A 16,161-nucleotide genomic window follows, 5' to 3' on the forward strand; every position below is an offset into this window, starting at 1 on the left:
ATTTATTGCCCATAAGAGGTGGTGCTGGCAATGCTGACTATAAATTATTGTCTATTGCCTTGGAGGCAGTTACTGCCAAGTAGAAAAATGGGAGTTGGTACAAAGAACAGTTTTTTTTTTGAGGGGATTGTCGACATGGGAGAGTTAAAAAGTATTAAGAAGCAGAAAAAATTCCCATAACCCTAGAGGGCAACTGATAACAAGATTTTAAAGTTTATTTTTTTAGACCACTCAAGATCTTGATATTATTTTAAGAGTTGAGGTAGTATTTTAAGTACAGTTTTTAAACTGTTAATAAACTTTTATTTTTTTATTTTATTTTTTAAATTTAAATTTATTTATTTTAATTAGAGGTTAATTACAATATTGTATTGGTTTTTACATGTTGATGTATGGTAAACTGTTAATAAACTTTTAAATGAATAGTTATTAAAATATGTGCAGAGTAGTCTTCCTTACACATGCCATTTCTTCACTTTTGGATGATGTCATTCATTTCAATTTGCTGTTATTGTTTTTTTTTTTTCTTTAATAGAAAATTATTTAATTAGTATACATATGTTCCCCATCCTGAACCCTCCTCCCTCCTCCCTCCCCACACCATCCCTCTGGGTCGTCCCAGTGCACAGCCCCAAGCATCCAGCATCGTGCATTGAACCTGGACTGGCATCTCGTTTCATACATGACGTTTCACATGTTTCAATGCCATTCTCCCAAATCTTCCCACCCTCTCCCTCTCCCGCAGAGTCCATAAGACTGATCTATACATCAGTGTCTCTTTTGCTGTCTCGTATACAGGGTTATCGTTACCATCTTTCTAAATTCCATATATATGCGTTAGTATACTGTATTGGTGTTTTTCCTTCTGGCTTACTTCACTCTGTATAATAGGCTCCAGTTTCATCCACCTCATTAGAACTGATTCAAATGTATTCTTTTTAATGGCTGAGTAATACTCCATTGTGTATATGTACCACTGCTTTCTTATCCATTCATCTGCTGATGGACATCTAGGTTTCTTCCATGTCCTGGCTATTATAAACAGTGCTGCGATGAACATTGGGGTACATGTGTCTCTTTCCCTTCTGGTTTCCTCAGTGTGTATGCCCAGCAGTGGGATTGCTGGATCATAAGGCAGTTCTATTTCCAGTTTTTTAAGGAATCTCCACACTGTTCTCCATAGTGGCTGTACTAGTTTGCATTCCCACCAACAGTGTAAGAGGGTTCCCTTTTCTCCACACCCTCTCCAGCATTTATTATTTGTGGACTTTTGGATCGCAGCCATTCTGACTGGTGTGAAATGGTACCTCATAGTGGTTTTAATTTGCATTTCTCTGATAATGAGTGATGTTGAGCATCTTTTCATGTGTTTGTTAGCCATCTGTATGTCTTCTTTGGAGAAATGTCTATTTAGATCTTTGGCCCATTTTTTGATTGGGTCATTTATTTTCTGAAATATTTTTGTATTTAATCTTTAAATTTCTGATTATTACCTAAAACACAGTCTCAAAAATGTTATTATTGCAACAATTATGTTTGTTTTAAGCCAACTGTCATGTGGCTTCTATTTCTCAAAAGAATTATGGCAATATGTACATTCTCAAGCAATGTGTCAGAATTAATGTTTATCGTAACTTCTACATTGAATACTCTATAAAAACAGACAAAAGCAAGAAAATAAAACTTTGCTAATAGGGTGAAAAATGAAATACCAGCATCACATTGTTGCCCTGTTTTTTTTTTTTTTTTTTTTTAACTTTAGTATCTATTCAAATAGTCTAGACTTTTAACATGGTGTGTATGTGTATGTCTGTTTGTGTGCACACATGGGTTTGTGTAAAAACTTTATTTATTTTGACTACTAAGACTCAATATTTTTTTAATCAATTGTGTTTTACATGTATCAATTCTTTCTACTTTTACTTTATTAATATTTTTGCAAATCCATTTCCCCAAGTTTATTGTTTAAGAGGGTCATGTTTCAATATGCTGATTTTATGGAATTCTTTTTTACAATTAAAATAATCATCAAAGAAGTGAAATAATAGGAGACTCAGGGGATCCTTGGGTCAGCAAGGGAGCACTGGGCATTTCAAGTTATATTATAGAGAATGAGAACATTTTTAAAAAACGGAAGGATGCCAAGGATAAATCTAATAAGCACTTAATAAATATTTGCTGTCTGCCTGATTCTAAATCCTGCCTGGGATATGCCTTATATCTACCTCTTCTCCAGTCAAGATGTAGCAGTGAATTTCTATTCTTCAATGAGGGCAAACATTCCTGTAATTCATGTGTGTTAGTCGCGCAGTCCTGTCCAACTCTTTGGGACCTCATGGACTGTAGCCCACCAGGTTCCTCTCTCCTTGGAATTCTCCAGGGAAGAATATTGAAGTGGGTAGTCATTCCCTCCTCCAGGGATTCGTTGTTGTTGCAGTTCAGGGGCCCAGTCATGTCCAACTCCTTGCATCCCCAAGGACTGCAGCATGCCAGGCCTCCCTGTCCCTCACCATCTCACAAAGTTTTCCCAAGTTCATGTCCATTGCATCAGTGATGCCATCCAGCCATTTTATCCTCTGACACACTCTTCTTCTTCTGCCCTCAACCTTTGCCATCATCAGAGACTTTTCCAATGAGTCGGCTGTTCACATCAGATGACCAAAATACTGGAGTTTCAGCTTCAGCATCAGTCTTTTCAATGAGTATTCCCTTGATTTCCCTTAAGATTGATTAGTTTGATCTCCTTGCTGTCCAAGAGACTTTCAGGAGTCTTCTCCAGCACCACAGTTTGAAGGCATCAGTTCTTTGGCACTCTGCCTTCTTTACAGTCTAGCTCTCACAATCTTATGTGACCACTGGGAAGACCATAGCCTTCTTTAACTATATGGGCCTTTGTTGGCAGAGTAATATTTCTGCTTTTCAACACACTATCTAGGTTTGTCCTAGCTTTCCTGCCAAGAAGCAATCATGTTCTAATTTCATGGCTGCAGTCACCATCCTCAGTGATTTTAGAGCCCAAGAAGAGGAAATCTGTCACTCCTTCCACCTTTTCCCCTCTATTTGCCATGAAGCAATGGGGCTGGATGCCATGATCTTAGTTTTTTTTTTTTTTTAATATTTAGTTTTAAGCTGACACTTTCACTCTCCTCCTTCACCCTCATCAAGTGGCTCTTTAGTTCCTCTTCACTTTCTGCCATTAGAGTGGTTTCATCAGCATATCTGAGGTTGTTGATGTTTCTCCCACCTATCTTGATTCCAGCTTGTAACTCATCCAGCCCTGCATTTCTCATGATGTGCTCAGCATATAGGTTAAACAAACAGAGTGACAGCAGACAGCCTTGTCATACTCCTTTTTCAATCTTGAACCATCAGTCGTTCTATACGGGTTCTAACTGTTGCTTATTGACCTGCATACAGGTTTGTCAGGAGACAGGTAAGACATTCTGGTATTCCCATCTCTTTGAGAGCTTTCTACAGTTTGTTATGAGCCACACAGTCAAAGGCTTTAGCGTAATTGATGAAACACAGTTCGATGACTTTCTGGAATTCCCCTGCTTTCTCTATGATCCAGAAAATGTTGGCAATTTGATCTCTGGTTCCTCTGTCTTTTCTAAGCCCAGCTTGTACATCTGGAAGTTCTTGGATTGCATAATGCTGAAGCCTGGCATGCAAGATTTTAAGCACGACCTTACTAGCTTGGGAGATTAATGCAATTGTTGGATGGTTAGAACATTCTTTAGTACTATCCTTCTTGGGAACTGGGATGAGGATTGACCTTTCCCAGTCCTGTGGCCACTGGGTCTTCCAGATTTGCTGACATATTGACTGAAACACCTTGATGGCATCATTCTTTAGGGTTTTGAATAGCTCTACTGGAATTCCATCACATCTACTAGCTTTATTAACAGCAGTGCTTCCTAAGGCCCACTTGACTTCACACTCCAGAATGTCTGGCTCTGGGTGACCGACCACACCAAGGTAGAAATCTGGTTCATTAATATCTTTTTTGTACAGTTCTTCCATGTATTCTTTCCATCTCTCCTAGATCTCTTTAGTGTTTACTAGGTCTCAACTGTTTCTGTCCTTTATTGTGCCTATCTTTGGGCAAAATATTCCCTTGATATTTCCAATTTTCCTGAAGAGATCTCTAGTCTTTCCCCTTCTGTTGTTTTCTTCTAGTTTTATGCACTGTTCATTGAAGAAGGCCTTTTTGTCTCTCTGTGCTGATTTTTGGAAATCTGTGTTTAGTTGGGTGCACCTTTTCCTTTCTCCCTTGCTTTTCATTTCTCTTCTTTCTTTAGCTATTTGTAAAGCCTCCTCAGATAACCACTTTGCCTTCTTGCTTTTCTTTTTATTTGGGATGGTTTTGTTTGATGTCTCCTGTACAATATTATGAACCTCCATCCATAGTTCCTCAGGCACATGTTTACTAGATCTAATCTCTTGAATCTATTTCTTACTTCCACTGCATATTCATAGGGGATTTGATGTAAGTCAGACCTGGCTGACCTAGTGGTTCTCTCCACTTTCTTAGTTTAAGCCTGAATTTTGCTATGAAAAGCTGAAGATCTGAGCCACAGTCAGCTCCAGGTCTTGTTTTTGCTGACAGTATACAGTCTCTCCATCTTTGGCTGCAAAGACTGTAATCTTTTTGATTTCGGTATTGTCCATCTGGTGATGTTCATGTGTAAATTTGTCTCTTGTGTTATTGAAAAAGAGTATTTGCTATGACCAGTGTGTTCTCTTGGCAGAATTCAGTTAGCTTTTGCCCCTGCTTCATTTTGTTCTCCAAGGCCAAACTTGCCTGTTACTCCAGGGATCTCTTGTCTTCCTACTTTCACTTTCCAATCCCCAATGATGAATAGAACATCTTTTTTGGTGTTATTTCTAGGAGGTCTTCTAGGTCTTCATAGAAATGATCAGCTTCAGACTTATAACTAGGGAAATTGAGAAATCTTTCTGACTCCCTACTTTGAGTCCAAATGGTTACCACACTTAGATAAGCTTTAGTGGATCATGTCCTTAGCTTTAACAAAAACCTATGGTTTTGACCCTTTTTTATGTAGTGTGTGAACTTGCTGACATAGTCTTATTTCTTCACATAACACAGAAACGGGAAGAGGAGCCACTGATTTTTTTTTTTTTGACTGAATAATATTTTAAAAATAGTACCTCCTGGGTAGATTAGGCAAAGTGATGGAGTAACCAAGAGGCTTCTTATCGAAGCAAATAGCTTTGTTGTCTCTCCTACATTGCACTATATCTGAAAGAGATAAAAGCTTTGTTTCCAGTGGTCATATCTCCTTATAAACAGACTCCTCTTCTAAACCTAATGGAAAGTGTTTTTTTTACATTTTTTCTTGAGTATAGTTGATTAACAATGTTGCATTAGTTTTAGGTGTACAGCAAAGTGATTCAGTTATGCACATACATACATCTGTTCTTTTTCGAATTCTTTTCCCATTTAGGTTATTTAGGAATATGAGCCGCATCCCCTTGTTGGACCTTGCTGGTCATCTATTTTACACATAGCAATGTGTACATGTCAATCCCAAATTCCCAATCAACCACCCCCTCCTTTCCCCCCTGGTAACCACAGTTCACGTTCTCTAAGCCTGTGAATCTGTTTCTGTTTTGTAAATAAGTTACCTCTCTTCTTGGTTTGCAGCTAGTTAGCTTCCTACTGTATCCTCGCAATGGCCTTTCCTTTGTGCAAATGTTTGGGGGGAGGGAAAACTAGGAGAAAGGAAAAGAGACGGTGAGGGAGAGAGAATGCTCCATTTTCTCTTCCTCTTCTGAGACACCAGTTCTATTGCATTAAGCCTCTCCCTACCAGGTGTCAAATTATTCAAACAAGCCAGGCACATCTTTCCATGATGAACAGAGTTTACTCCATTCTTTCGTTACTACAAAAGTTTGCCTCCCACAGATCTTGCTTGTTCACTCAGTTCCTGAGTGCAACCCTCCATGTCATCCTGCTTGGAACATTATGTCTTCTCTTGTGCTTTAAGTATATGAACTGCTATCTGTCCCATCGGTCTCACGTCAGATGTTGTGTTTAGTCCTTTCATAACCCTAGGGCAGTAACCCTTCCCTCACTAATGGGGTAAAGAGGAGGTGATCAAAATAAAAAAGTATAATAGGTGATTGATTTCATTGTCTTCTCTTTGCTTGTGTGGTTGGATGTTACACAACGTTATACATTTGTATTTGTCTTGTCTCTAATTTCTTTCTCCATCCTCTGGTTTTTATTTTCTGAAATAAACAAAATAAATATTCTCAGGAATATTTCAGGGCAGAAAGCAATAGATGTTGGAAATCATACTACTTCCTTATGTTTTGTGAAAGCCTGAGCCATGTTGAAGAGAGTGATAGGGTCTTAGAGGGGAGAAGTGTCTGGAGGCTGGCAGGGGTTGAAAGAGAGCTACTGATTATAAGGTCTTTGACTTTGAAGTTCACCTGGAGACTCTGAAACTTAGTCTTATTGCCAACATTAGAAAATATTCCATCCCACACTCTCTTAGTGTGACATGGAGCAGCAGTCATTGGTTTAGATGGGCTATGTGGGCTTGGATCAATATGAAGAGGACAGCAGCCAGAATTGCTTCATGTTGTTGGACTGACCAATAAGTAAGTGGTCAATGTCTATTTTGAGTGAAAGTCTTACAGTTGTACAGAAATGATAAAACAATAAAAGAAATCTTTGATCCCACCAAAATAAAGAGATTATATATCCCATGAATGCAAGTCCAAGAATTAATGTGTGACCATCAGCAGTGGTAGTGACGAATGGTAGGATGTTGCAAGGTGAGACCATTTGCTCAGAACTCGACAAACTGAGAAACAGTTTTGGTGATGCATAGAGTTTCCTGTTAAAATAGGTATCACTTCCTTTGTAAGTAGGAAAATCTCTGGTTCAAGTGACAGGTAGTTGGGAGTATTACTTTTTTTTTTTTTTTCTTTTTGGTAAAAGGAATATATGGTGTAGGCAGGAGATACTCAGTCCAGAACTTAACCTCCACAGAAGCCAAGTCTGCTAATCAACAGAGAGTTACTATTTGTTACTATTTTGAGATGCTCCTTTCTTGATTTTGAAAGATCTTGTCAGACAGTGAAAAGAGCTAACTAAACAACTGTAGCGGAGAAGGCAATGGCACCCCACTCCAGTACTCTTGCCTGGAAAATCCCATGGACAGAGGAGCCTGGTGGGCTGCAGTCCATGGGGTGGCAAAGAATCGGACATGACTGAACGACTTCACTTTCACTTTTCACTTTTATGCATTGGAGAAGGAAATGGCAACCCATCCCAGTGTTCTTGCCTGGAGAATCCCAGGGACGGGAGAGCCTGGTGGGCTGCCGTCTCTGGGGTCGCACAGAGTTGGACACGACTGAAGCGACTTAGCAGCAGCAGCAGCAAACAACTGTAGAATTCCCAAAGGAATGCCCCAGACAGTGTTTTCTCTAAAGCTTCTAACACCTATATGTATCTTGCTACCTTGCTGGAACAATAGTGTAATGAGGTGAAAATCACTCAGTCATGTCTGACTCTTTGTGACTCCATGTACTGTAGCCTTTCAGGCACCTCTGTCCATGGAATTCTCCAGGCAAGAAATATGACATGGGTAGCCTATCCCTTCTTCAGAAGATCTTCCCAACCCAGGGCTCGAACCCAGGTCTCCCACATTGCAGGCAGATTCTTTACCATCTGAGCCACCAGGGAAGCCCAAGAATACTGGAGTGGGTAGCCTATCTCTTCTCCAGGGATCTTCCTGACCCAGAAATGAATCCTACATTGCACATGGATTCTTTACCAGCTGAGCTACCAGGAGTAGAATTAGTGTTTGCAACTGGGCAATTAAATGCTCTCTTATGAAAAGGGAAAACTATATCAATAGTTTAGGTTTCAAAGCCATTAAGAAATTTGTTATAGAATGAGGTCCAAATTTTGACATGTATTTGATGAATTCCCTTTCTGTCTTTCACTGTGTTATCTGCAATGTTTGTGAGTAGGAAAGGTTGCTTTTGACCTCCATCATTCCCCGCCCCTTCACCTCTTCACATAAATTACTCCCCAAAGTACTCTTTGAAGTCTTTCTAGATTGGGGTTCCTCCGATTGTAATCTTCAATGGTCCTCATACAAGTGTGAAAAAATGTGACAATTAGGATGATTATGTAAGAGTCTTTTGTTTGATAAATGTTTACTTGATTTTTAAGTTTAAAAAAAGTGTGTTTCTAGAATATACTGGTGGTGTAAAACCTAAAAATTCACATGTTTTGTAGCTTCTAGATAATGTAGTAGTGAAAAGTCAAAGTAGTGGATGAGGAGTCAGAAAACCTGGATTTGGGTTCTGGTTTCACCAGTTCCTACCAATATGACCTTTAGTGTATTTTCTGAGTTTCATTTTCTGCATATATACAATGGAAATTCAGTTTCTGTTTTTCTAACATGATAACTTTATTATGGAAATGTGAGAAGGTAATGAATGTCATGCTTGGAAGAAAAGTTATGACCAACCTAGATGGCATATTAAAAAGCAGAGACATTACTTTGCCAACAAAGGTCTGTCTAGTCAAGGCTATGGTTTTTCCAGTAGTCATGCATGGATATGAGAGTTGGACTATAAAGAAAGCTGAGTGCTGAAGAATTGATGCTTTTAAACTGTGGCATTGGAAAAGACTCTTGAGAATCCCTCAGACTGCAAGATCCAGCCAGTTCATCAAAAGGAAATCAGTCCTGATATTCATTGGAAGGACTGATGTTGAAGCTGAAACTCCAATACTTTGGCCACCTGATGTGAAGAACTGACTCATTTGAAAAGACCCTGATGCTGGGAAAGATTGAAGGTGGGAGGAGAAGGGGACAACAGAGGATGAGATGGTTGGATGGCATCATCAACTCAATGGACATGAGTTGGTATAAACTCTGGGAGTTGGTGATGGACAGGGAGGCCTGGTGTGCTATAGTCCATGGGGTCTCAAAGAGTCAGACATGACTGAGCAACTAAACTGAACTGAATGAATGTGAAGATGCTCTGTAATTAGTGAAACAATTTATAATTTTAAATTATTATAATCTACTCCAAAGTTGTGCTTTTACAGATGAGGAAAGCAAACTCTTGGTTTATTATTCATCCAAGTTCAAATACATAACTCTCATAAGTAGACAGTTTTAGTATAATATTTCAGAAGCGTCCTATTAAGCCTTCTGAATACTCTCCACTCTAGACTGTGCATTCTATCCCCTACATCAAGCGCCTCTGTTTATGTTAAAAGTAAGTGAAAGATCTATCATTTTTACTGTGGTTAAATATGTATTTCACTGCTTCTAGTTTTTCACTTGCAGCTACAAGAGGAATGAACTTTAAGGGACATATATGATTTTTCAGTTATAGGCATAAACTATTAATTCCCCAGGATTCATGAGTATAGCAAAATCATGTCATCTTGGTAAACTGTAAGAGATTCCATTACTATGACTTGTTGTAATATTTAGAGCTTTTGTTGTTGTTCACTTTGTTTAATAGAGGAGGATCTCTCTTAGTTCCTTTACTGTTAAATCTACAGTACTTAAAATACTACCTAGCATATAATAGGTAGATATTGCTGAATAAATGAAGTCTGGCTTTTATAAGGAGAACCCAAATAAGTTACTACTACTAAAAATCACTTATGTATACTTGGAAAGGATATGGTTGATAGATTAAAATGTATTGTGTGTCAACAGTTTAAAAATGATACCATGAGATATGTAGGAAAAAAAATCTTCCTTGGGGTTTCCTTTGTTTTTGTCTAGGCAGGTGGTAAATGGAGAGGGGAGAGAAATGGAACAATGAGAATTGAAGTTTTGTAGAGAAAAGGAGCAAAACTTTACTTTGTTAAACTCAGATCACAAAGGATTCTGGAGTGCAAGAGAAAGTAGAATATATGGGGACAGAATATTTAAATTGGTCAGTAATAAGAAAAATTACAGGAGATCTATTTCTGAGCCAAAATGTTTAAACAAAGAAAGCATCAGATCAGATCAGATCAGTCTCTCAGTCGTGTCTGACTCTTTGTGACCCCATGAATCACAGCACCCCAGGCCTCCCTGTCCACCAACTCCCGGAGTTCACTGAGACTCACATCCATCAAGTCAGTGATGCCATCCAGCCATCTCATCCTCTGTTGTCCCCTTCTCCTCTTGCCCCCAATCCCTCCCAGCATCAGAGTCTTTTCCAATGAGTCCTCTTCGCATGAGGTGGCCAAAGTACTGGAGTTTCAGCTTTAGCATCATTCCCTCCAAAGAAATCCCAGGGCTGATCTCCTTCAGAATGGACTGGTTGGATCTCCTTGCAGTCCAAGGGACTCTCAAGAATATTCTCCAACACCACAATTCAAAAGCACCAATTCTTCAGCGCTCAGCCTTCTTCACAGTCCAACTCTCACATCCCTACATGACCACAGGAAAACCATAGCCTTGACTAGATGAACATTTGTTGGCAAAGTAATGTCTCTGCTTTTCAATATGCTATCTAGGTTGGTCATAACTTTCCTTCTAAGGAGTTAACGTCTTTTAATTTCATGGCTGCAGTCACCATCTGTAGTGATTTTGGAGCCCAGAAAAATAAAGTCTGACACTGTTTCCACTGTTTCCCCATCTATTTCCCATGAAGTGGTGGGATCGGATGCCATAATCTTAGTTTTCTGAATGTTGAGCTTTAAGCCAACTTTTTCACTATCCACTTTCACTTCCATCAAGAGGCTTTTGAGTTGCTCTTCACTTTCTGCCATAAGGGTGGTGACATCTGCATATTTGAGGTGTTTGATATTTCTCCCAGCAATCTTGATTCCAGTTTGTGTTTCTTCCAGTCCAGCGTTTCTAATGATGTACTCTGCATATAAGTTAAATAAGCAGGGTGACAATATACAGCCTTGACGTACTCCTTTTCCTATTTGGAACCAGTCTGTTGTTCCATGTCCAATTCTAACTGTTGCTTCCTGACCTGCATACAAATTTCTCAAAAGGCAGATCAAGGACAAACAATATGAAGAAGACCTAGAGAGGCACATGGGCAGGTCCTAAAAAGGAAGAGTTTCCCCCATTTTTTTCAAAACTTTTTTATCCTTTTCTATTTTTTTTAAATTGCTTTATAGTGTTGTGTTAGTTTCTTCTACACAATGATGTGCATCAGCTATGCACATACATATATCTCCTCCCTTGTAGACCATCCTCCCACCAACCCCCATCCCACACCTCTAGGTCATCAGAGCTCAGCACCAAGCTGAGCTTCCTGTGAAGTATAGTTGATTTGCAATGTTGTATTAGTTTCAGTTGTTCAGCCAAGAGATTCAGTTATATATACATACGTCTAGTCTTTATCAGATTCTCTTCTTTTATAGCCTATTACAAAATATTGAATATAGTTTTCTGTACTACACAGTGTGTCCTTGTTGGTTATCTATTTTATCCATAGCATCACGTATGTGTAAATCCCCAACTCCTAATTTATCCCTCCCATGCCCTTTCCCCTTTTGACAGCCAAGTTTGCTTTCTATGTCTGTGGGTCTATTTCTGTTCTATAAGTTCAGAGGTATCACCTCACACCGGTCAGAATGTCCAGTATCAAAAAGTCTACAAACAACAAATGCTGGAGAGAATGTGGAGAAAAGGGAGCCCTCTTATATTGCTGGTGGAAGTGTAAATTGGTACAGCCGCTATGGTGAATAGTATGGAGGTTCCTTAAAAAACTAAAACTAGAGCTCCCATATGATCCTGAAATCCCACTTCTGGGCATATATTTGGAGAAAACCATAAGTGAAAAGATACAGGCACCCCAATGTGCATTGCATCACTATTTACAATAGCCATGACATGGAAGCAGCCTGTGTTCATTGACAGATGAATGAATAGTGATGTATATTTATACAATTGAGTGTTTATACAATGGTATATTGTATAATAAATGAATATAATAAATAAATATATAAAAAATGAAATAATGCCATTTGCAGCAACATGAGGGACCCAGAGATTATCATACTAAGTGAAATAAACTAGACAAAGACAAATATATAGTATCATTTATATGTAAAATCTAAAAAAAATAGATATCCATTTTTCATACCAAAATTTTTCTGTTCTTTACATGAACTCTTTGCCAATATGAAAAGGCAAAGCTTTTCAATTTCAAATCAAATTAGTTTTTTGATTTCAGGTATTTCAGGAAAGGTCATACTCTTACGTACTCACAAAAGCATTTATGGCCTTTGAAATAAAATTCTGGTTCAGCTGGTTATTTAACCTCGTAGAAGCTCAGTTGCCTCATCTCTAAGGCACAAATACTAATAATGAGATTCGTTAAGATAGTTAAATTAGTAAGTTCCCAGTGGCCTCACATATGATCTTTCCTTTTCTCCATCGCGCCTTCCTTTGCTGCTTTTTTCCCTTTCCTCCTCCCTCTCCTCTCCTTTTTCCCTGCCTACTGTAGGAAGAAGTAACCCTTCTGTACTTAAAAGAACCATTTATACTCTGTGAACTTGAAGGGAAATTTTGATTTAACCATAATTCATTAAATGTCACGATCTCTAATATTCCCTTGGGTTTCCCTTTTGGGGGAAGCAAATCGGTATGTATGTGGTTAACAGTAGTTAGGGGGTTCAAAATTTATGTACGTAACATAAGAACCACAGGTAAAGGAGAAAATGCTAAATTAAATATAGACAATCATCTTATAGTACAAAAATAATTTCTGTGGCCAGGTGAGGAAGGATGAGAACAGATCCTACCTACTAGGTTGTGGTTAAAAGAATTGGGACTACTAGACACAGGAATTCTTTTTGGAAAACCTGCTGATTTTGCATAAGAATGAGAGAGGCCATTTCACGCAACTTATTTATATTGACTCTGCATTAGACAAATGTCTAGTCTCATCTGTGTACCATACTTATAACTAGAATAAGACAAAATACTGTTTTAAGGTAAATTCTGGGTACTTTGGAAGAGGACATATTCATTTTCAAAGACTTTTAAAAAATTCTCTGAGAATATAAATTTTTGCTCAATTTTAAATTTCTTGATCTTACCCAATTTGGGAACAAGATAGTTACAAAATATCACATAATTAAGATATCTCTGTAGAGAAGAGAGTGAATTAAATATAATCCTAGAGAGAGTTTCTTCAGTTTCGACATTCATTTCTCTGTTTTTCCTCCAAACTTCATGCTATTAGTCAAAACATGTCAGATTAAGATTAAACTTCTGCCCCTTGGGCAGCTTCTGCTATGTCAAAAACATAATTGAAAATGAGAATGTGACTTTTGTGTTTTGTTAGCTTCTTATCCTTGCTATAAAAATTCTTGACTATTTCATCATACGTACAACCCCAAAGACAAATCATGCTTCTTCTGAGGAAAATTTACAGCTGCCGACTGCTGGAGAGTTCATGTCTTCGGGGGATAGTAAGAGATATGAAGGTACTTACCAGTTCTGAAAACACCTTGGTAAGAGTTTGAAATCTCAAAATAAGCAGACACCAAATGTACTGAGATCCCATTATTGGGAAAAACTGTAGCACACGTATGTTCTCTGCCAACCTGGACTCATGTTTTGAATATTCATTTTGTACTCTCAAACAATGGCAAATAGATGGGGAAAAAGGTGGAAACAGTGACAGATTTTATTTTGGGGGGCTTCAGAGTCACTGTGGACAGTGACTGCAGCCATGAAATTGCTCCTTGGAAGGAAAGTGATGACAAGCCTAGACAGCATATTAAAAGGCAGAGACATTCCTTTGCTGACAAAGGTCTGTCTAGTCAAAGCCATGGTTTTTCCAGTAGTCATGTATGGATGTGAGAGTTGGACTATAAAGAAGGCTGAGCAGCAAAGAATTGATGTTTTTGAATTGTAGTGCTTTAGAGTCCCTTGGACTGCAAGGAGATCAAACTAGAAAAATGGTACTGAAGAATTTATTTACAGGGCAGCAATGGAGAAACAAACATAGAGAAGAGACTTATGGACTTGGGGAGAGGGGAGGAGAGGGTGAGATGTATGGAAAGAGTACCCCGGAAACTTATATTACCATATGTAAAATAATTAGCCAACAGGAATTTCCTATATGGCTCAGGAAACTCAAACAGGGACTCTGTATCAACCTAGAGGGGTGGGTTGGGGAGGGAAATGGGAGGGATGTTCAAAAGGGTATATATCTGTGCCTGATTCATGTTGAGGTTTGACAGAAAACAACAAAATTCTGTAAAGCAATTATCCTTCAATAAATAAATAAATAAGCAGACAATCCTAAAGGAAATATTCACTGGAAGGACTGATGCTTAAGCTGAAGCTCCATTATATTGGCTACCTGACTCAAAGAGCCATTGGAAAAGACCCTGATGCTGGGAAAGTTTAAGGCAGGAGGAGAAGGGGGTGATGTAGGATGAAGGGGTTGAATGGCATCACCAACTCAATGGAGGTGAATTTGAGCAAACTCCAGGAGATGGTGAAGGACAAGGAGGCCTGGTGTGCTGCAGTCCATGGAGTCACAAAGAGTCCATCATGACTTAGCAACTGAACAACAACCCCAAACAATTAAAAGCATAGAAAGCAATAGTGGCAGGAAGAAAATACATGTAATTTTCATTTACATCACTCTTTTATTTCTTGCCTTATGCTTTAGCATTCAAGCATGTAGAGATTTATTTCGGAGCCCATGTAGTGTGACCTACAAGTCAGTTCTCCATGGGGCATTGAAACAGGATCCAATGATCCTATGTACATCATAAAAATACAAGCATGGGATATAATACAGAAAAAAAAAAGTTCCTAAAGATATCAGGGGACCCACTTAAACAGCTGTTTTTGACTTTGGGGTCATCAATCAGCTTTCTGGTATCACAGCTCTATTTCGTAATCTGAATCTAAATGCAAATCATGGACGTGTCAGCACTTTGTTAATATTATTTTGGTAGATGCGTGGCAGCATGTGGCATCTGGCTAGCTTGGAGAGAAGCTAACAGCTACATTTCTCATTAAGTGGGTAAAACTTGACTTGCCACAGGGTTGGCAGGCATTTTAAAAGCTGAGTTACTTTCCTAACAAATGCCAGATGCCAGCTGGATTTATAAACATTTCAAATACATCTGGTTGAACTTGAAAATATTAATGTGCCACACTGGACACTCTGTGTTCTAACCATTTAGCTTTCCAAAGCTTCACACATGTGATTTAAGGAATGAATTACTGAGATTCTAGGGTGGGAGAAGGGAGTGAGAGCTGGGGGTGGGTTTTGGAGGGGTGTAGTTTGACAGGAATGGGCCTGGTTTCTGCAAGTCAAAGGGGATGGGATGCAAAGAGTGTTTTCTTGTTTCTTTTTTTTTTTTAAGGTTGTTATTTTAAAGGGTGAGGAGGGCTTATCTTCCTATTCTCTCAAAGCTAACTAATAGTGGACTGTAATCCAGGAGACATTAGTTGTAGACTTCACTCTTACAAAGTATGCAATCACTCTTACAATGGCACTCGGCCTTTCTGGGCCCTTAGTGTTTGCACCCATATACAAAATGAGTACCTACATTTTCCTAATCTACATACAGTCCAAAAATCTTAAGGATTAAACTGAGATAATGCCAAAGATTTTATCACTCTGATGGTTCTCTGAAAAGTTTATGATGCCATGGTATTCTCTATAAATATCTATTTGCTTCCATTGTTATGTATGCTTTTAGATGTGTTATTTATATTGCTACCTTTTGATTTTAAATTGTTGCCAAGATGAAATAATGTATGAGCTCATCACTAAACTAAATAGGTGCATTCTCTGGGCTTGCTTTTAAAATGTAAAAAGAAATGAATAGACACTTAGAGTGGAATTTTACTGCATAGGGAAAGAGATCAGATATTTGTAGTTAAATTCTACTTCATAAAATGGTACACTAGGTACTCCATATGCAGTATAGCATTTGAGGACATCAACTAAACTGTGGTTAAGTTCTGATTCTGCATTTTTTGATTGGGAAACCTTGAGAAATTAATTCATTTGAATACCCTGGGCCTCAGTCTTTATATGCATAAAGTAGGGCTATGTTTCAAGGTTAAAAAGACATAATGGTTGTAAAATAGTTGGTATTGTTCCTGGGTCCATAGGGAGCACACTACAAATACTAACTATTAACACTGGCTATTATTTAAA

This window comes from Bos indicus x Bos taurus, chromosome 20 (assembly GCF_003369695.1).
Source record: "Bos indicus x Bos taurus breed Angus x Brahman F1 hybrid chromosome 20, Bos_hybrid_MaternalHap_v2.0, whole genome shotgun sequence".
In the NCBI taxonomy this organism is placed as follows: Eukaryota; Metazoa; Chordata; class Mammalia; order Artiodactyla; family Bovidae; genus Bos; species Bos indicus x Bos taurus.